The sequence below is a fragment of the Panthera leo genome, chromosome A2, assembly GCF_018350215.1.
Source record: "Panthera leo isolate Ple1 chromosome A2, P.leo_Ple1_pat1.1, whole genome shotgun sequence".
In the NCBI taxonomy this organism is placed as follows: Eukaryota; Metazoa; Chordata; class Mammalia; order Carnivora; family Felidae; genus Panthera; species Panthera leo.
The window spans coordinates 147,334,034-147,354,246 of record NC_056680.1 but is presented as its reverse complement, the minus strand read 5'-3'; the positions used below and the strand labels follow the sequence as shown (position 1 = coordinate 147,354,246).

At 40.4% G+C, this 20,213-nt stretch overlaps 1 protein-coding gene and 1 pseudogene across 3 annotated transcripts in view; one reads left to right on the top strand and one right to left on the bottom strand.

Annotated features, from left to right (window-relative positions):
- Positions 1-20,213, top strand: part of CHCHD3 (coiled-coil-helix-coiled-coil-helix domain containing 3) — a 280,347-nt gene that overhangs the window by 137,152 nt on the left and 122,982 nt on the right. The gene's annotated exons all lie outside the window — the stretch shown is intronic.
- On the bottom strand, positions 985-1,584 carry LOC122213634 (annotated as a pseudogene).

Here is a 20,213-nt window from a genome sequence, read left to right as displayed (position 1 = left end):
GTCCCTAGGAGGTGGGCAATTGGTTGGTGAAGGTGGAAGGTTTGAGAGAGTTTGTTAAGGAGGATAAAAAGAGGAAAATGAGGCTGTGGTTGAAGAGATGGAATCTCCAGTTACAAATCTATGTAGACAAGCAGAGCACCTGTAGAAAGAACCCCAGTCTAGGAGTAGCTGTTCCAGTGAGTGGCTGATGGTCTCAGAGGGGATGTTTTGAAGAGGACAAGGAAAGGCATTGATGTGAGCTGAAGTGTGGTTATGCTGAGCAGCAGGGAGTCTTAGCAGAGGGAGCATAGCTGAGGATGGCCTCGGGAGTGGTGCATAGATAGGGATGCCTAAGCAGTAACTGCAGCTAGTCCCCCACCCCCACTCCCACAGTGTGAAGTTGTAAGGAATCTAGTGCCTTCTTTTAAGTACTGTCTCGAGGATGACTACAAAGGTAAGAACTGGTGTTGTAAGTAGTGACATTGGCCACTTCTTATGTTGGATATAGTCACAAATTTGAGGAAAGAATCCAAAGAATTGCTGCCCCATCATAATCTTTTTGGTTTGAACACACAGAGCATGATACCTTTAGCAGATGGAATCATGTAAGAAGGGATGAAAATGGGCCCGCCTAAAAGTAAGGTCCACCTTTATGATTGGGAAGCATCAGCTTTACATTATTTTGAGAGGATATCCGTCATTGAGAAATTGGCTTCTCTGGTTGTGTTTGAACTGGATCTTACCTGTGGAGTCTGGGGTCCTTAAGAGTTCCCCTGCTGTCTTCTCTAAAAATGGAAACTGACAGGGTAAATGCAAAATACTTTGCTCATTGAATTTGGGTACTAATAAGAATAATAAAACTGTATGCTTTTTTCCTTATGCCCCCATTTTTAGCCCTATTGATGCCTATTGAGAGTGTGTGTGTGTGTGTGTGTGTGTGTGTGTGTATTTTTTTTTTTGACCTAAATTGTTTCTTAGTTAAGAATTTTACAAGCATTACTTATATTAGTGGTAACGGCGGAGCTGGAGAGTATTGCTTCTTCTCCATGAGACTTGGCGAGAACCAGCAATAGTCTAGTGGAACTTGTGACCCTTTCCAAGGCCATGGCTTTTGTGGCTTGCAGGTGTCAGCCCTCACATCTCCCTGAGCTGATAGACTGGTTTGGTGATCTACTGGCTGTCAGGATTTCTTCTGATAGCTTTATGGAATGGATCAATGAGTATAACCTCAAAGAATTTGCACGTGGAATCTTCTTCAACACAGTAAGAGTTCAAGACTCTCAGAACCCCACAGTGGTGTCCAGCTCACTCCTCTGCAACAGATAGAAGGCTTTGGGGCAACTTTAGCTGGTTAACACCATGATGGACAAACTGGCCATAGGTTGCACCCTTAGGCACTGAGCGTTTGCAGCCACCACATTGCACATGAATCTTGGCCTTGTACCCCAGTCTTCATTCTTTATTGGGCCAGGCTGGGCGGGGGGCCTCTGTGGGACGCACCACAGAGAGCCGGTGGTATTGGCAGCTGAGCACTCTGAGAAGAAAATGCATTACATTGGATGGCTTCTTCCTCCATAGCTTCTGGATGTACATGTAGGTGCCCATCTTGGCTTTCCTATGAGCTGATGGCTCTGCCAGATGGAAAGGCTCGACTATATTTCTTAACATGTTTGGTTATTTGCTCCACCAGTCCATGGAAGATGCAACAAATCCCAAGACTGGAGTGAATAATGGAATCTGTAAATTGGAAGCCATCACTGTGATCCTGGGAGAAATGACTGCTAACTGCTTGATATTGAAGGAAAAGACACAATATAGAAAGTAAGAAATGTATGAAAGTGCTTCAGTGGTGAATGTTCCTTAAAATTTTTTTTTATCGTTTATTTATTTTTGAGAGGCAGAGAGAGACAGAGCACAAGTCGAGAAGGGACAAAGAGAGAGGGAGACACAGAATCCAAAGCAGGTCCAGGTTCTGAGCTGTCAGCGCAGAGCCTGACGCAGGGCTGGAACTCATGAACTGTTAGATCACGACCTGAGCTGAAGTCAGACGCTTAACTGACTGAACCACCCACGTGCCCCTGGTGAATATTCCTAATGATGGCCTTGATTCATCCATAAAGCAAAACAACTTGGAAGCACTTCACTACTTTCTGTCCAATTGCCTGTAAGGAGACAGGGAAATGAAATACTCCGAGGAAAGATTTCCTTTACAGATGGCCACAGATTTAATCAGGGATTTAGGATGCATGAAGATAGAAGCTTCAGTTATATAGAAAATGCACTTAAATGGAGCACTTTATTTCCCAGGGATGCCAGATAATTGAGTTATACCTAAAATCTTGAACTGTCTGAATAACACACATTCATACACACATCGAGCTTCTGTGTGCCAAGAGGTGTTAAATGGTTTGAAAACTGTAATTAAATAGCTGAAATTCTGCTGCAAAACCACTGTAAGCATTGCCTCTTGTAGTATTTCAGTATTAAGTGCTAAAATTTAATCTGGGTAGCTGTGACTAATCTACTCTCTATTTGTAACACATTCAAATTAAGAGGTGTATGTTCTTGTTCATGTACTTTCTCATTAGCACTAATAATGCTAATGGGAGTGACAAATGTATTCTGTTTCTGCTTTCTATCACTCACACCTTTTAGATAGCTAGCTCCTTAGAGGAAGTAATTTTCCATGTGATACATTTGTGGAGCTGTGTGTTTACTTAATAGTTTACCTCAAAAGAGAATATGTCCATAGGGACTACTTATTAGTTGATGGGCTCCTGGGAAAAGAAATTTGAATTAATCAATTTGAACCGTGGAAGAAATTATGATGATAATTAATATAAATGAGAATACCACAAACTCATTTGTTCCAATATATCTTTCAGGGTTGTTGTTGTTGTTGTTTTTTTTTTTTTTTGGTTTGTTTGTTTTGTTCTGTTTTTTAATTTATTACGAGACTTCAAGGGTTTTTTTTTTTTTATCCCCCAGACTCTTGACTTTGATGCTTGAGTATACCCTATTCATTTCTCCTCTCCAAACCTTCCTGTTTGTTCAAAAGACTCTTTAATGTTTAAGCGAGTGAGTGACAGTTCTCAGTATTTGAAACAGTGCAAAGCCCTCTTCTTTTTGTGAGTACTCATCTCATTAAGGGTTAGTATGCTTTGTTATTATATTCCCTCCACCATCTTAGCAAATCCTTTCTTTCTTTCTTTCTTTTTTTTTTTTAATGTTTATTTTTGAGAGAGAGTGAGAGCGTGCACGCATGAGCAGGGGAGGGACGGGGTTGGGGGAGACAGAGGATCTGAAGCAGGCTTTGTGCTGACAGCAAGAGAGCCTGATGCGAGGCTCAGACTCACGAACCGCTAGATCGTGACCTGAGCTGAAGTCAGATGCTTAAACGACTGAGCCACCCAGGCGCCCCAAGTCCTTTCTTTTTTGAGAGATCCAGAATGGGATCTGTGCAGGGATAGCCTGCTGTTACCAGGTTTCCTCCTGCTTTCCCCAGCCCCCAACTCTCACACACTCATTCATGTTCACTGCACCCCATGCCTCATGGGAATGTTGGCTGTGCAGTCCACAGCTCGGGCTCCTCTTTCAGAGGAGATTCATTGATCTCCCCAAACCAAATTCCAAGTGGAACAGCCCATTTTCAAGTTGTGTACAGTCTGTATTTCTGTCTTGTCTTGATGGGTTACTCAGATTGTTTTCTTAGGCTCTGGAAATAGCTGTATCAAGTGTGCAATGTCACATGGGGGAAAGAGTGTGAATCCCTAACATTATTAACTTTATGTCCTTGGGCAAGTCATTTAACATCCACAAGCCTCAGTATTTCCATCTGTTAAGTAGAAATAATTAATAGCCATGATACCTACTTCACAGAATGATTGGAAACATCATAGGAGATAATGTACATGAAAGTGCCTTGTAAGTTTTTTAGAAAGGGATATAAACCAAAGACAATTATTTACTATTTAACAGTTAGAAAGAGAGAAGAACTGTGTTGGCAGGTCTCTAAAATGCTAAGAATTTTCTTAACTTGTTGAAGGTATTTGCTAGGAATTCTTTTTTCTGTCATTTTATAAAACCACTGATATATTGTTTTTAAGTAACAGATTTTTAAGGAATTAATTTCCTTAATGGCAGTATGCTGGGTAAGTAAAACACTTGACAATAATAAGGTACTTCGAAAAGGCAATGCCCTTTGACAGATGAAAGATCAGCCAGTCTCTTTATGTAACACAGTGAAGAAATACTAGCCACCAGATTAAATCTTAAAGACTAATCGTGTTTCACTAATTATAAGAGCTCGTTTATATTTTGGATAAACTGCTGTTGGTAAACATTGGATTATATTATATTAGCTCACGGAGCTGATTACCAGCCCCAGAATAAGCGTAAGACTTACTAAAAGCTTTCATCAGTGGCTTGAAGTCGGTAGGCACCACTGCCTAATATTTCAGTTAGCGTGGAAAGGCAGGTAATGACATTATGAATACATTTATAATGCAGGCCAATTTCTTCTAAAATGCATGTAAGTATTATTACTTTACCAGGAGTCTGTGAAATATGATTTATTTAATGCATTTCAGCCCCCATAATATTAAGATATAATTGAGATGCGAAGTAAAAAAAAAAACAAAACTGCATGCAGTTGGTATGGTACATGAATCATAGACTAAATTGCTTGTAATTTTAAAGGCACTTAGAGAAATTGTGAAATTTATATAATGCATTCTTATATTTGGAAAAGGTTATAAGAACAATAGTCTGGTTATTTTAGTATTTCAGTCCTAAAAATAGGACTTTTGAATTATTATTAAACCTGGGATAGCCATATTCGTGAACAAATCCAAAAGTCTTTGTGTCCACTTCTCATTAAATAATTTTTGTGAATTTTTCCTTTAAACATCTCCTATTTAGCAGAGTAGTTGAGCAGCACATGATTTCTATAAAGGCCATAATCTAGTTTTTATAAACTATACAACTGATGAATGACAACATAAACGTTGCCAGCATGTTTAGAAGGGAATCAGTTAAATGGTACTTGGAATTTTGATGATTATTGCTTTGAAAAGACTGAAAATCACAGGTCTTGGCTTATAGTTTAATTACTTGCTTAACAATTGCTAGTGATTCACTAAATCACAAGGCTTCCAAACAAATAACATCAGTAACTGCCGCCATGCCTGAGCAACTCCAATTTTCTTGACAATGGCTACCAAACTGTGTTTAGCCTAATAGAAACTGTTAGTTTAACAGCAAGCAATAGGAGTTTCAAGTGTACCATTGATGAGATGCCAGCGAATTGAGTGCTTTACCAGTGGTAACACTTGTGTCGAGAATAACGTCAGCATGTTTCATCAAGACCAGTTGGAGAAGCGAATATAGTAATTATCCACCTACCTTTTTGATATTGGATTTAATAATTACGAGCACTGTCCAGCTTTTCAGGGCTTCTAATTAATATAACTGATTCTTAAGAACGCAGCTTGCGGTTCCTCACCGTTTGAATAAGACTGGGCAACAGGGCAAGCTTAAGGCCCTTCGTACCTTTGGGGGCCAGGGTCAGAACTCCTGGTGGCAGTTTAAAAGAAGAGCAAGATTCAGGTGTCCTGGTGAGAGAATTTAATTTGTGCCTTTATTGACCTGTGCTCTCTTTCTTTGCTGTGTCTTAGCTTGGTGGCATTTCTGTGAGTTAGTGACTCTTCCGTCGTGCCCTTTTGCAGTGGCAAGCTCTTTATTTCAAGTAGATTCTCCCAGAATTAAAAGAGTTCCTCATTTTTCACTTATTTAGAGCCACAGTCTTGCTCGCATGAGTTACCTTAACCCCTGTTCCTTAGTATTTTACCACTGAAATCATGGAAAAAAAACGTTATCAGACCTACCTTTAAGCAGTGATGATAATGGTACTTTATCGAGCGCTCAGTCGTACCAGGCTCTGTGCCAAGAACTCCACATATATTTTATATAATTGTTATAGCATGAGGTGATAGTATTACCGCTCCTATAAGATTGGAGTAACTGAGGCTTAGAGAAGTGAAGTAATTTGCGCATAGTCACCAGGCAATCACTTTGGCCCCAGACCCATGCTTGGAGTTACTATGCATACCATCCCTGTAGTATAAATGTGCCCTCTTAATTTGTGAACAGGACTTATTTAGGTGTGATGCTATGTAAAATATGGCCCTCCCTGGTGTAGATGGGTTTTTAATTGTGTCCTACAATAATACATTTTAAATTATGACCCACCGCCCACAGATAAATTAATTGAAACACAGGAAAGAATACCATATTTTATTTATTCCATTTTCTGCCTTCATCTTTTCTACTTTCTTCTGTTTCCATTTTCAAAAACAGTGGGTTTTGACCCACTAATACGATTTCACAGTCCACTAATGGGTAGCAACCTACAATTTGAAAATCATTGCAGATCAGTGCTGGCGTTTTGGGTTCATGCTAGTGAGTGAAATCTGGGTTTCACTGGTTTCACACTTGCTTATATGCTGCCTCAGGTACTTGCACTTCTAATTTTGTTAGTTTTCTAATTTTGTGAGACCTTCAGTAGTTTTGCTAGGAGGCATTTATGAGTGATTGAATTCTGAGGATGGATTAATACCTTTCCTGAGGCTCAGAGTTTCTCCTTTGCCATTTCATCATGGTCCTTTGGGGATCCTGTGGAGTTTAGATTCAGGGTTATGCTTAGGTTGTACTTTCCAGAGGCTGCCTCCCTTTCTTTCTCAAGTTCTCTTATGCCAGGCAAGTTCATTATGGCAATTGAGGGAAACTGAAGAGGAAAAAAATGGTCTCCCTCCAGTTATACCTCTTCTGTTTTGTCTCCTGTTGTGCTGGACACTGTATACCCCCTGTGTTATTATAAATAGAATTGAGAAGGTGCAGAAATTAATCCTCTTGTACCCTTTGCCAGGCAGACCTACCTAAGTACTGGCCAGAATTCAAGACTAAGGTTATTGCCCCACTTGTCCTTGCCTGGAATGAACTGGTAGCACAGACTAGGGTAACCCAGCACTAGCGTGACACGTGGTACCCCCATCCTCTCATCCAGTCCCTCCTTGAATCAGCAAATTTGGGTGCCTCCTCCGTGTCAGAAGGCTCCAGGGCTATGATGGGGAGTGTGATACACACGGTGCTCCTTTTTTTGAGTTTACATACTAGTGGGAGACAGACGATACATAAGACATGCAGTCAATATTGGAGGAGCTATAATATGGAGTAAGATGATGGAGCCTTGCAGCCTGCAGCATTTCTCCACTTGTCTGTGCCCCATCCCCAGGACTGTCAGTTTTGCCAGTACCCACAGATGCTCGAAAGAGACGCAGAACGTGTAAGTCAGAGGCCACCGTGGGCGTTTCATTTGTGAGAGGCCTGTAACTCAAGGGGAGACTGTTGAGGGGAATGGGGCCAGAGTGGTCCCTGGAGCAGCAGCATCATTTTTTCTTGTTAAACGCAGACTCTCTGACCCAGCTCAGACCTACTGAGGCAGAATCTGCATTTTAACAAGATCCCCAGGTGAATATGCACATTAAAGTTTGAGAAGTACTCTTAGAGTCGTGGTATTTCTCTACTTGGCTATGTAGAGAAATAAGAGTTGGGCACGAGAAGTCATGGCCAGCAGAATGATATTTTGTCACACCTTTAAGCATCAACAAGGATGTCAGATGCTGCTGCTTTTACTCACTTCTCTTACTCCCAGCAAGACCGAGCAGTGCACCCTATCCTGTCCTTTTGATATCTCCCTCCCCACAACTGGAATGGACTACCTGAAGTTAGTCCTCAGCCAGCATCATTCAGAAATCCCACTGGTATGCTGTAGTTCCATGTATATATGCCCAGCACCTGCCCTCTTGTGTCTCCTTGCACCCACAGGAGGGCCCTTTTGCCTGTGGCCCCCTTGCCCATAGACTCTCTTGCCATATGTATGCCTGTGTGCCATAAACCTTTGAAATACTTGTGATCTTTGGCTCAGCTGTGTGGTGTTTTGACCTCTGGTATCTTTTGAGGGAAGGAAATCCAGATGTGGACCAAGTCAGACTAGGGCTTTACATTTAAAAAAAAAAAAAAAAAAAAAGGAATCTCGAGATATCACTCCAAACCAATGAAATCCATGTTTCTGCAGGATGGGACCTAGGATGTGGCAGGTTTTCAAAGCTTCCAGGTGATTCCAGTGGGCAACCAAGGTTGACAACCTCCTCTCTAGAGGAAAAATATCTTTTATGTAGGGCCCTAGAACAATTTAGAAGCTACCTATGATAAATTCTGACTGATGCTTTCAGTGTCCATCATTGAAGTACACCCTTGTTGTGCAGATACAGATGTGTGTAGCATGCTGAGTGCACACCTGTAGAATTGCTTGGGCTCATTCTTGTAAAAACGTGGCAGAGTTGATGGCAGCAGAACGGAAAGCTACCAGAGTTGAATTTGAGTCAGCACAGTGAGACTGACATCAGATCCTGTGGAAAATATAACACTTGTGACTCAGTTGATAGATGAATAATAGCACTTTTGCATTTGAAAAATCACAGTTCTTTTGAACGTTTAGGATGTTCTTGCCTACCGTTGTTGTCTGTCTGTTTCACGCTTGTGAAACTCATCAAGACCCAGGGTTATATCTGATTCTGAAAAGGAAAGCTGTAAGTCCCAAACTTCCACATTCTGGAAGGGTTTCATGTCAGAAAACCTTGCTTTTGCCTTTTGCTTTTTCAGATGACACAGAGCAGAAAGGATCAGCTGGGAGTCCCTCAAAGCCAGAAGATTAAATGGAATTAAGAGAAGGTATTCTGAGGCAGGACACAGTGGCTAGATGAAGGGACTCCAGGGGGAAGATTTTGAGGTCCTTAGATTTTATGACGTTTTCATAAGCCAGGGTGATAAGCTGTGGCTTGGAAGAGAAACTCAGGTGGAAAAATTGAAAGGAGGTCCTTAAAATTTTGTAGGATGTAAAAAAGAGAAATTTTAGTGGATAAGTTTTGCGTGCCAGTAATGAGCCTGATCTGAAATAGTGTCCTTCCAGCACTTTGATATGGGTCTATCAGTGGTCTGCCTTTGACGTTCAGACCCTGCATGAGCTGCCTTAACTTGTGAATCCTGACTAAAAGGGAACAGTTGGAGATGGCAGGTTCTGTGCTCATGTACGAGAGTGATGGGCTCCCGAGTTGTGCTGGCCAATAAGCAGTTCCTTCCAGGGTAGAGACCAAGGGAAGTGCCTTGCTTTTGCTTTGTCTTAGTGCCTGCATGTCTTTGACAAGTGAACAATAAAATGTACTGTTTGATTTCAGACTGTCTTGCTTCTTTCCTGTGTCCCTCCTGCAATCTTTCTTTTTCATGTCACATTACACAAGGTGCTTTTCACCTCTCTTTCTTGACCCTGGGTTCCAGTGTTCATTGGTCGCTCTCACCCAGGATGTGCTCTAATTGGCAAAACTGTAACCTGGTGGCAGCAGTTCGCTATTTCAGTTTCCTAATTGGTGTCAGGGGCTGCTGGTGGAGCCCAGCCATGTGGGATTGATTGATAGATCGGCCGCTGTGACCGCCAAGCTTCCGTCTGACCAACAGGTTTATTGCTTTTGAAACCAAAAATTAAAATGTTAAATATATCCTACAGTGTTCATAGTGGGTCTGAAATGAAATCAGCTATTCATCATTAAGGAACACTTTCAATGTTACCTAAAGGTCCCTTGGGTTTGCAACTCGAAATTTTGTTCTATTTCTAACTCACAGCTGGCTGTTTTCTTGCTTTCATAATGCAGTGTAAAGCTGCATTATATTTCACACTGCCTGCTGCACAGTGGGTTTCTTCTTTTCAGAAGTAAGGCAGACATGGTGTTAAATGTGTGTGTGTGTTGGGGGTTGGGGTGGCATTGAAGATACTCTTCTTATAAAACTTGAAATGTACAAGCTCGTTTACATTGGTCAGTGAGAATGTAGATTGTTAACTGTGAATCATAAGAAAAAATGAAAGCTGCTTTTTCAAAAGCTATTTCATGTAATTGACATTTACGTTGAAAGTATAACTGAGCATTTAGGTATAGGAGTGTAATATAATGACTGTTTACCCAAATTAATGCCTGAAGTTACAGAAGGCTACAAAATACTGCATTTAAAAAATGTTGTTTCTTAAATGTTTTATTTATTTTTGAGAGAGACAGACAGAATGAGAGTGGGTTAGGGGCAGAGAGAGAGGGAGACACAGAATCCAAAGCAGGTTCCAGGCTCTGAGCTGTCAGCACAGAGCCCAAAGCGGGGCTCGAACCCACAAGCTGTGAGATCATGACCTGAGCTGGAGTCAGATACTTAACCGGCTGAGCCACCCAGGTGCCCCTACAAAATACTGTGTTTTAAAATCTAGTTTAATATTTTGTGATTAACATGTTATATTTCAGTATGATAAAGCAATGCATAATCTTAAAGAGATAAAATATTACCAGTGAGCAGACCTCTTTGATGTTTTTGTCTCATCCAGTTTCTGTTGCCAGTACTTAATCATTTATAGCAGCATTTCTTTTGGAGAAAAAATTCAATCTTTATCAATATACATTGTGTTTTAAAACATTCTAGTAATGCTGTCTTATGTTTGTTTGCATAATACCGGTTTTCCAAAGAACTTTCATATATATTCTCTCTCTTGGTCCTTTGGATACCCTCAAATTAAAGAATTCTTATTTTACATTTTATTGAGGAGGGGACTGATAATCAAAACATTAGGTGGCTTGGTGGAAATCACTACTACCACAGAAGTGACTGAGTCATGGCTTGAACCAGCCCTTGACATTCCTTGTCTAGTGTTTTCCCACATTAATATAGTGCTTTCTATGTGCTGAGCGTTACATTAGTGCTCTTGGCATTACAAAGATGACTCACACTGTCTTGTTTTTTGAGGAGTCTCCATATTGTTTTCTAATGTGGCTGCACCACTTTGCATTGGGAGATTTTCTTTAAAGAGGTTGATGTATTTGGGAGTTAAGGGAAGGAGCCCCAATGGCAAGAGAAGGATCAAAAATGCAAGAAAGGTGGTGATAAATTGATAGAGCAAAATCTCAGAAATTTGGGAGTACATCCAAGTTTAGAGTTGAGGGTCTTCCTCTCCAGAGTGAGAGAAGGAGGAAAGGAAGGATCATGTGAGGAAATGTAAGCTGAAGGGAGAGAAGTTTGCAGCCTAATGGCCTCCATTTTCTCAGTGACAGGATTTACTGAGATTCTACATTCTTCTGTGTGAATGCCGAGTCGATTTATTCTTTAGAGTAGGGCTCTGAAGCAGCTAAGGTGAACATGGTCAGGTGAGAGGCGATGGAATTCCCAGTCCAGTGTCCTGAGCAGGTGCATCTTCATTGCTAAGCAGATGTTGATGCCTCTTACCTGACTCGCTTGCCCCCTTCCTGATACCTCTGTCCCACCTTCAGCTTTCACTCATGTCTCCCAAACTTCTTTTTGTTTTTCTTCCTTATCCTTGATTTAATTCTCTTCCATGTTCTAGTTCTTCCTTCTTGCCTGGGCCTGCCCTCCTCCCTTAGGATACCTTCCTCGTCAGGCCTCCAGCTAAAGATCCTAGTCTAGTCTTTCTGTGGGACTCTTCTGCAAGTTCTGTGCTTCTTAGAGATAAAAAGGCTGAAATTGCTTCATGGGTCCTTTTCTCAACTGTATCAATCAATAGATTTGCTATATGAATACTTACATATGTTAGAAGATCCTTCAGGATATGGATATCGTTGACTTTAGGGGTACATTAACATACTTCTTGTGAAGGATGAAACCTTTTAAAAAAGTTAAAATGAAGTCTAAAATGTATCTGACAGATTGGTTTTTCTATCAGATGGACTGCGTTTTTCTTGCCAAAACATACTTTTGAGTCTTACTGAAGGGTGAGTTCTTCCAGTGCTTCTGAAATCTGTTCTGACATTGGAAATGGACATCCAATTCCAAGAAGAGCCTTATATTAAAGATTGCCAATTTCAAACAATTTAATAGATACATAAGTGATAGAGCTATTTTAACAGTGTCTTTCAGCTTTTGAAAAATACCACTTGTTTTAGAAATTCAAGCTGTTTTAAACCAGTTGCTTCCATGCAGCTTGGCGGTAGCTGTTAGACCCTATTATAAATGCTTCAGCAAGGTTCAGTGTTGTAATCTTGGAAGGGGCTGAAGTTGGTTACATATTTGATCAAATTACCAGGCACCTATCTGATTAGAAGCAGAGTTTGTTGATGGCTGGCGAGAGGTTAGAAATGAATAGAGAGTTTCCAGGGACTTGGTGTGTATCTTAAGAGTAAAGGAGATTTCCCATTTCACTTCATTGTGGCTAATAAAGGCAGCTGGGGAAGGGGCCAGAAGCATCAGCAGTTTGGAGAAAATTTATGATTTTCCATGAAACTACTGTTCATACTACATTTTGGGGAAACGGGCTAACATCTGTTTCATTGTTGTAGTGGGCTCTTTACTGTCTGTGGTTCTAATCTGGGGGTCGTGGGCTTCTGTGTAATCTGTGGGAATGTATGTTTTAATAAACTGTACTCCCTAAATTTCTGTCATACTTCAGATTCTAATCATTAAGTCCGTATCCCATAATACATAGAACTGCTCATAAAAAGACGAATCAGTAGAGATGATTGATAAAAGAGTACGGGCACTGACATTTTATTACCCGATGTTATTTATTATACTGATATTTTGTACCTGTGTCTCAAAGGCACAGCTTGCAATGCATTCACACACATCATCTCATTTGCTCGTCACAGATTCCTGTGAGTACTTCCTGTTCAACCTCTGTACTCTCTCTTTACAGTCTCATCACACCCATGGCTCCAGCCATCAGCTATAGACCAATAACTTCAGAATGTATATTCTCAGGCTGTATTTTTCAACATGTAACATTTAACCAGTGTTCTCTTCTCACCCGCTAACTTCAGCAGAAACTGCTGTTCTCTTTCTCAGTGAGTGAGACCGCCATCTATATCCGAAATCTGGTTGTCCTCCTTGCCATTCCCGTCTCCTCTTCCACAGTCCACGGATTCCACTTCCTTAAACCTCTGGAATCCAAACCTGCCGCCACAGACCTTGTCTGGGTCTTCATGACATTTAGCCTGTATCTCTGAAAGCATATCCCAGGTAGTCTGCCTCCATGTTCCGTGTGGCCTCTGGAGTGGTTTGGTTTGTCTCAGATGAAACGCTGATGTGTTACTCCCATGCAAGAAGTCCTGCAGCAGCTCATCTTGGTCTCCAGGTAAAGCTGGAGGCTCAGTATGGTAGCAAGGCGTATCTTCATAGTCTGTCCCTGCACGGTTTTGCCACGTCATGTTTGGCCATATTTCTGAGTGTGGCATAGACACCACTGCCCTGAACCGTTGGTAGGTTGCTGACCCTGCCATGTACTTTCATGCTACCACCCCTCCATGCTTTAATGCCTTTGCTTGCAAATACGCATGTACGTCTTTTCCATATTGACACTTTCTTGAGCCCCATCTTTTGGAACCATTTTTTGTTAATGTTTCTCCATCCACTGTGAAATTTATTATCCTTCTTCTGTGTTCCCACTCCACTTTCCCAGCAGATGTGAGCTTTTAGAGGACAGGGGCAATGAGGTGAACATCTGTTTCTCCAGCACCTTGTGTCATCTGGGACACTTAGGAATGTCATGGATGTTTGCAGAGCATTGCACAAGTCTGAGCCTAAACACATATCATATCAACTTATTCCAAAAGTTCTTCTAGTCTAGAACTTGTATTCCACTTCTGTATACACCGATTCCTAAAAATGTAAGTTGTGATTCAACTGACAAAATCATTGACTTTGTTGAGTTATTCTCTTGGTTAAAAAAAAGTATCCTTTTGGCTAAAAAACATTTAGGGGTGCCCGGGTGGCTCAGTCGGTTGAGCATCCAACTTCAGCCCAGGTCATGATCTCACAGTTCGTGAGTTCGAGCCCCGCGTCGGACTCTGTGCTGACAGCTCAGAGCCTGGAGCCTGCTTCGGATTCTGTGTCTCCCTCTCACTCTGCCCCATCCCCATTCATGCTCTGTGTCTCTCTCTGTCTTAAAAATAAAACATTAATAAAAAAAGTTAAAAAAAATTTAGAATGAGAGGGCGCCTGGGTGCCTCATTTGGTTGAGTGTCTGACTCTTGATTTCAGCTCAGGTCATGATCCCAGGGTTGTGGGATCGAGCCCCATGTCGGGCTCTGCGCTGAGCATGGAGCCTGCTTAAGACTCTCTCCCTCTCTCCCTCTCCCTCTCCCCCTCTCCCTCTCCCTCTCCCTCTCCCTCTCCCTCTCCCTCTCCCTCTCCCTCTCCCTCTCCTTCTGCCTCTCCCTCTCCTTCTCCCTATCTCTCCTTCTTCCCTTCCCCACTCATTCTCTCTTTCTCCTCTCTCCCTCTCCCTCTCCCTATCTCTCCTTCTTCCCTTCCCCACTCATTCTCTCTCTCTCTCTCTCTCTCAAAATAAGAAAAAAGTATTGATGATAAAACAGTTTGTTAGTATGGCATTAATATGGCTGGGTGCTGATAGGCTGTGCCATAGGTGAAAAATGTCAGCCACAGATGTTTTTAGAGATTTCTATAAATAACACAAACTCAGTAAAAAACTTCACTTTACTAAACTGAGGGGCTAGCTAGGGGAACTGTGTCCCCTGTGAATAATGCATTTAATTAAGTTCAATTTTAATGTTTAAAGGCAGCAACTAGACAAATTTATTACTCCCAATATTTATATCTTACAAAGTAGTAAATTGTAGCTGGAAAGCAGTAATAAAATGCAGTCATTTTGAAATGAATTCCAGAGTCACAGTAGTGCAGGGTTAATCCATGATGTACCGTGCTTTCTGCTTGCAACTTTGCAGCATAATCGGGTTCTTTTACGATTAATCTCACTTAAATGAGAAATTGTCTCCCACCCATTTGTTAGATTAGAATCTCTCCCCTTTCTAGTGGAGGCTGAAGTGATTTTCCTTACATCCTTTCTTTCTGCTTGGCTCCTCGCTCCACTCCATTATTGGTATTATTATCTCATAAGGATTGTTTTGTGTTTTGAGAATTTATTTTTCCCCTCCAAAACTCCCCCACCCTGTTCCCTTCCGAACAGATAAATTCAAAGAAAGAATAGTCCTTCTTTCATCCATTATAAATGATTTTTCATTTGAGCATATGTCATCTTGCTTTTTTGTTACAATGAAGATCAAAGGGGTACAGGTTCACCACTAGTATTCAGCAGTTCTTTTCAGTTCTGGGCCTTAAAGAAATAGGATCTAGTTTAATTTGTTGCAGCCTTAGATCTCTCTCAAGGCATGTAGCACTCAGATGGCTGGGCATGACTGCATGCTGTGTGTGTGTATGTGTGTGTTAAAGTGAGCGAGCTGGACATTTGGTATTTCATATGCTTTGCAATGCATATCCCAGAGATAACGCATCTCAAAGGAATGCATTTGTGTGGAAATACTACTTGCTTCTATCTAACCCAAGTTGGGAGTCCTTTAAAGATCCTCATTTAAAAATATCCACTCCACAGTTTGAAGTCTGGTGTCATAGGAATTTTGGATATTCGACACTTGCTTGGCTTTTTCTTTTTTTTTTTTTTTAAAGAGCTGAGAAAAACGGAAAAAAAAAAAAAAAAAATTCAATTCCTTACTCTGACCAAAGCCAGTATATCCCTTTTACATGATGACCTCTCAGTTGTTTGTTGTCTCAATTTGGAGTATTGGTGGGTGAGATGAGGAGAGTTAATCATTACCTATATTTCAAACCAGGAATAATAAATTGCACTTAAATAACTGTGAGACAGTGACAGATTTATAAATTAAAAACAATTGAGCTGTTTTTAAAGTTTGTTTATTTTCAAGAGAGAGTTTATTTATTTCAAAAGTTTATTTTCACGTGCGAGTAGAGGAGGGGCAGAGAGAGAGGGAGGAGAATCCCAAGCAGGCTCTGGGCTGTCAGTGCAGTGGCCGATGTGGGGGTTGATGTCACGAACTGTGAAATCATGACCCGAGCGGAGATCAAGAGTCAGACACTTAACCGATTGAGCCACCCAAGTGCTCCAACAACTGAGCTATTTTTAAACACTGTGCTTTTAACTTCATTCTGCCTTTATGTCATGTATTGTGAGACTATAATTGGATAATATTAGAGTAAAACATTCCCCCAAAGCCTATTGAGGCTTATTCTGATCATTCTTAGTTTTCGAAATTTCCACATAATATATTCCATATTTCACTAAAACCAGGCCTCTTTTTCCAAGTCTCGTTATTGTCACCTAATCTCACCCTTGTCAGTCATCTGAATGCTGATAGTTCTTGGGGCACCTGGGTGGCTCAGTTGGTTAGGTGTCTGACTTCGGCCCAGATCATGATCTTGTGGTTCATGGGTTTGAGTCCCACGTTGGGCTCTGTGCTGACAGCTCAGAGCCTGGAGCCTGCTTTGGATTCTGTGTCTCCCTCTCTGTCTCTGCACCTCGCCTGCTCATACTCTGTCTCTGTCTCTCAAAAATAAATAAACCTTAAAAAAAATTTGGTTTTTAAATGATGACAGTTCTTTTCTTCTCATCCGTTATTTCTCCATTTGTGGTCAAAGTTCCATTCTTCTAGTTACCTTGACTATTTACTCCAAGGTTTGTAAGCCAAATGTTATTCTTTTGGTTCTAATGAATTGCATAGTTTATCCATGTTGTCTGCAAAGGATTACAGGATTCTTCAGAAGTCTAATACCCATTCATTTATTGCATACAACTAATAAATACTTCAACACTTCAGCTATGTACCTTGTGCTTAATTATTCCTGCTCATTCCCTAAGTCAAATTGAACTTTCCATGTATCTGTTTCTTTTTTGTCTTTGGGTGAAAAAAGTGTGTAAACACTTCTTCCAAAGTCTGAAGATCAAAAATTTTTCTGGTTGTTGAGGGAGGGCTATCTCCTGTTGACAAGTTATACTTGAAAAGGTGTGTTTATCTGGATGTAAAACTTGGGTTCTGATTTTTTATCTTATTTTACATGCAATTTTATGAATAAGGATCTGAAGGCACATAAAACTCATGTATAATCAGGTTTAGAGACCCTGACACCCCCATTGCTAAGAATTAAAAAATAAATCTTACTTGAAATCAATACTTTGTTTTAACTGGTTACATTTGCCAGAAATCTGGCCACTGCATAAATGGAATAATTAAAAAAATTTTCTCTCTGAATATTTTACATATTTATTTCTATCTATGTCTAGTCTTATCTATTCTATCCATATGGAAAAAGCAGGTTTGGAGTGTCCAGTCACATACAAATCTGCCTATAAATGGGTAACCACATTCCAACTGTGTTGAAATATAGACATTTAAAACCCACCAGAATATCAAATAAACTTTTGAAAAGGATTATTATAAGTTTTCTTGGTAACTGGAGAAAAGAAAATTATTAGAAGATTCTCTTGATGCATTTGAGCTTTGAATGTCTGTTATGGCATGTGTTTGAAAGCTCTTTGTTTTGTTCTCATTTAAGTGAGACATCATTCCAATTATTTTGAATTCACATTCTAAATGGCTCTTTGATTTTGGTTTTCCTTCTTGACCATTTTAGATTCTGCCTCATGTGGGAATAAATAAGTTTTCTCATAAAGGTTTGTGTGTAAATTCTTTTTACGATATACCTTAATATGTTTATCCAACAACATTTAGCACATTATGGGTGGCATGGGCTTGATACAGCATGACTATTTGAAATGATGTTTCCTCATTATCGGTTGAGGGATATGATTTTTAAAAACAGATAGTTGCTTTTCTGGTAGCTTCCCCATACTTAAAATACAGCGTAGCAGTTTATAAGGTTGAGAGTCTCAGTTGTGGCTAAAATCCTGAAAATGAATGAAACTCCCTGAAAATTGGTCAAGCGACTTAGATACCAAACTCAAATAATTAGAATAATTTTAGGCCCGAGTGAAAAATGGGGGTTAGGCCTTTCAAATCAATAATGGACATTTGCTCAAAGTTCAAATGTATCATTAGTACCTGCTCGTACATTGGCCATTCCCCCCCCCCCCCCTTTTTAGTATTGAGAGGAAAAGAAACAGAGTGATAGTATTGAAACTTCTTTCAGTGAGTAAGCAGAATATGGGGGACAGACCCGGCATGGACTCACAGTCATTGAGTGGCACTGCAGTGGGGTATTGGACAGTTTTCTAAATCCTTGTGGCATTTTCTTTGGTTACGGGCTTTGGGGGACATGAACCAATGACTGTTGATTAATTAGCAGAGGTGCTTAGTGGTGATGTTAGTAGTTTTGCTTGGAAGAGGTCACATTAAATGTCTGCAAACAGATTTTGAGTCAAGAGAGATTTGCTCAACCCCTTTCATCCTTCTTAGGGTATATTGGGTGCGCTCTATGAGCCCGTTTTGTACATCTCGAGCAGCTTCACTTACCTCCCCGCACTCCCCTTAAGCTGTTTCTTCTTTTCCCTCTGTCCTAACTCTTGCCTGCCAAGTTGACAAAAGGTTTTTCCCTTTCCTTTCTGCGTCCTCTTTGTGAACTTACGAAAACCAATCTAGTCAACCTCAGTTGTATGCACCCAGAAAAAACGCAGGAGTTGAGACGGTGCCTCTTCACCCTTCTGGCAACTCTTTCTAGCTGTGGGTCCTTGGGTGGTCATTTACTCTTGCTGAACCTTTGTTTCTCCTCTCAACAGAGATGTGGCTTGAAGGGATGGATTTCTCCACTCCACTGAAACTAAAATTCTGTGTCTCTGCAAGTTCCCTCTCTTCTGTAGGGAAAGGAGACTTCTCACTAACCCAGTACCATCAGCCTCTGAAACTTGGTGCTAAGAAGTCCCCTTTAGGCTTTGTAGCAGCTGCCTTTGGACTATTTTCTAATGGAAAAATACATTCGGAATTCCAAGCAATTGCCTTTGAATTTAGTCTTTGGAAGATGACTTACATAAGTGCTTTTTGTTGGTATGTGTCATATTTTTCTGTTTTGTATTTAGTAAAAGTCTTAAGCTCTTCTTAATTTCAGTGTTTATCTATAAATTGAGAGTTTTGACATCTCCTTCAAGCACGTTTTAGGTTTATTTACTTTTACTTGTAGGGTGAGCTTAATATGCAGAGACTTGTAGATTATTAATCTCATTACTTTGCAAAGGAACTGTTTCAAGGGGTGAGTAGTGAAACTTGTGCTAGTACTTGGGATTTACTTGCTTTTATTACATTTCTTAAATGAAATTTCAAAGCCTGGAGGAAAGTAGTGGTGGAAGTGTATTTCAGGGATATATAATTGGCTTGAGTTCTTTGGTAGAGAAGAATTTTATAAAATTAGAGTATCATTATGAGTAGTTTGGCTTTTTGCTTGTATGTATTTATACACCCTCAAATCTTCTCAAAATTGGAGTCATAATTTCCTCAAGTATTATAATATTAAAACTAAAATATTGTTCCCTTTACACAAGACCTTTTCCTTTCTCTTGTTCTGCATCTGATTATATTCTATGAGTTTTGTTTCTGCGTGGTGGTGATTTGTCATGAGGAAGCCATCAGTGATAGGTGGGAAACAGCCTCTTTCCGAGGAGCCCAGGGGAGGGTATGACATGTGGTTGCCGTTGTAACCCAAGCAGTGTCTGTTACTGTGGTTCTTGCTCAGCCGGTAAGTGTTGGTAAGTGGGCAGAAAAGAAATGATGTTTGGAATTCTCTTTCTTATTCGCATTCAGCAAGGAACATGAGCTGTATTGGGATGTATAGTTTAAAAAGCTGCTTTCATGATAAACTGCAGGGCCAGATTTAATCTGTAAATCACTTTTTAAAATGTCAAACCTGAGAACATTAAAAAAATATTGATGCCTAAAGTAAAAGAATTAAGTGAACAATGATTATATTCTTATTTTGGGACGTAACAAGCCTGTAATTCTAAGTGAACTTGAACTTGGCTAAGATGAGCCACTTGTCAGGTAGCCATATTGACCATGAAACAACTTGCTTCTAAAGTGTACAAGAGCATGCTGTCACCATCCTGGAACTCCATAACAATTTTTGGTTCTCTTTTTCATGGCAACAAGTAAACAAATAAACAATAAATAAAACACAAGTTAGGAAACTATCCTCTCTATGACTCAGTTTTCTGGTGCTTAAGAATAATAAGTTGAGAGAACTTGTTGATCTTCACTGTATGTGTTTGGTCATTCAGAAAACTAGTTTTTTGTTTGTTTTTAAGAGAGAGTGTGAGAGAGGGGTAAGATGGAAGGGGGGGGGAGAGAGAGAGAGAGAGAGAG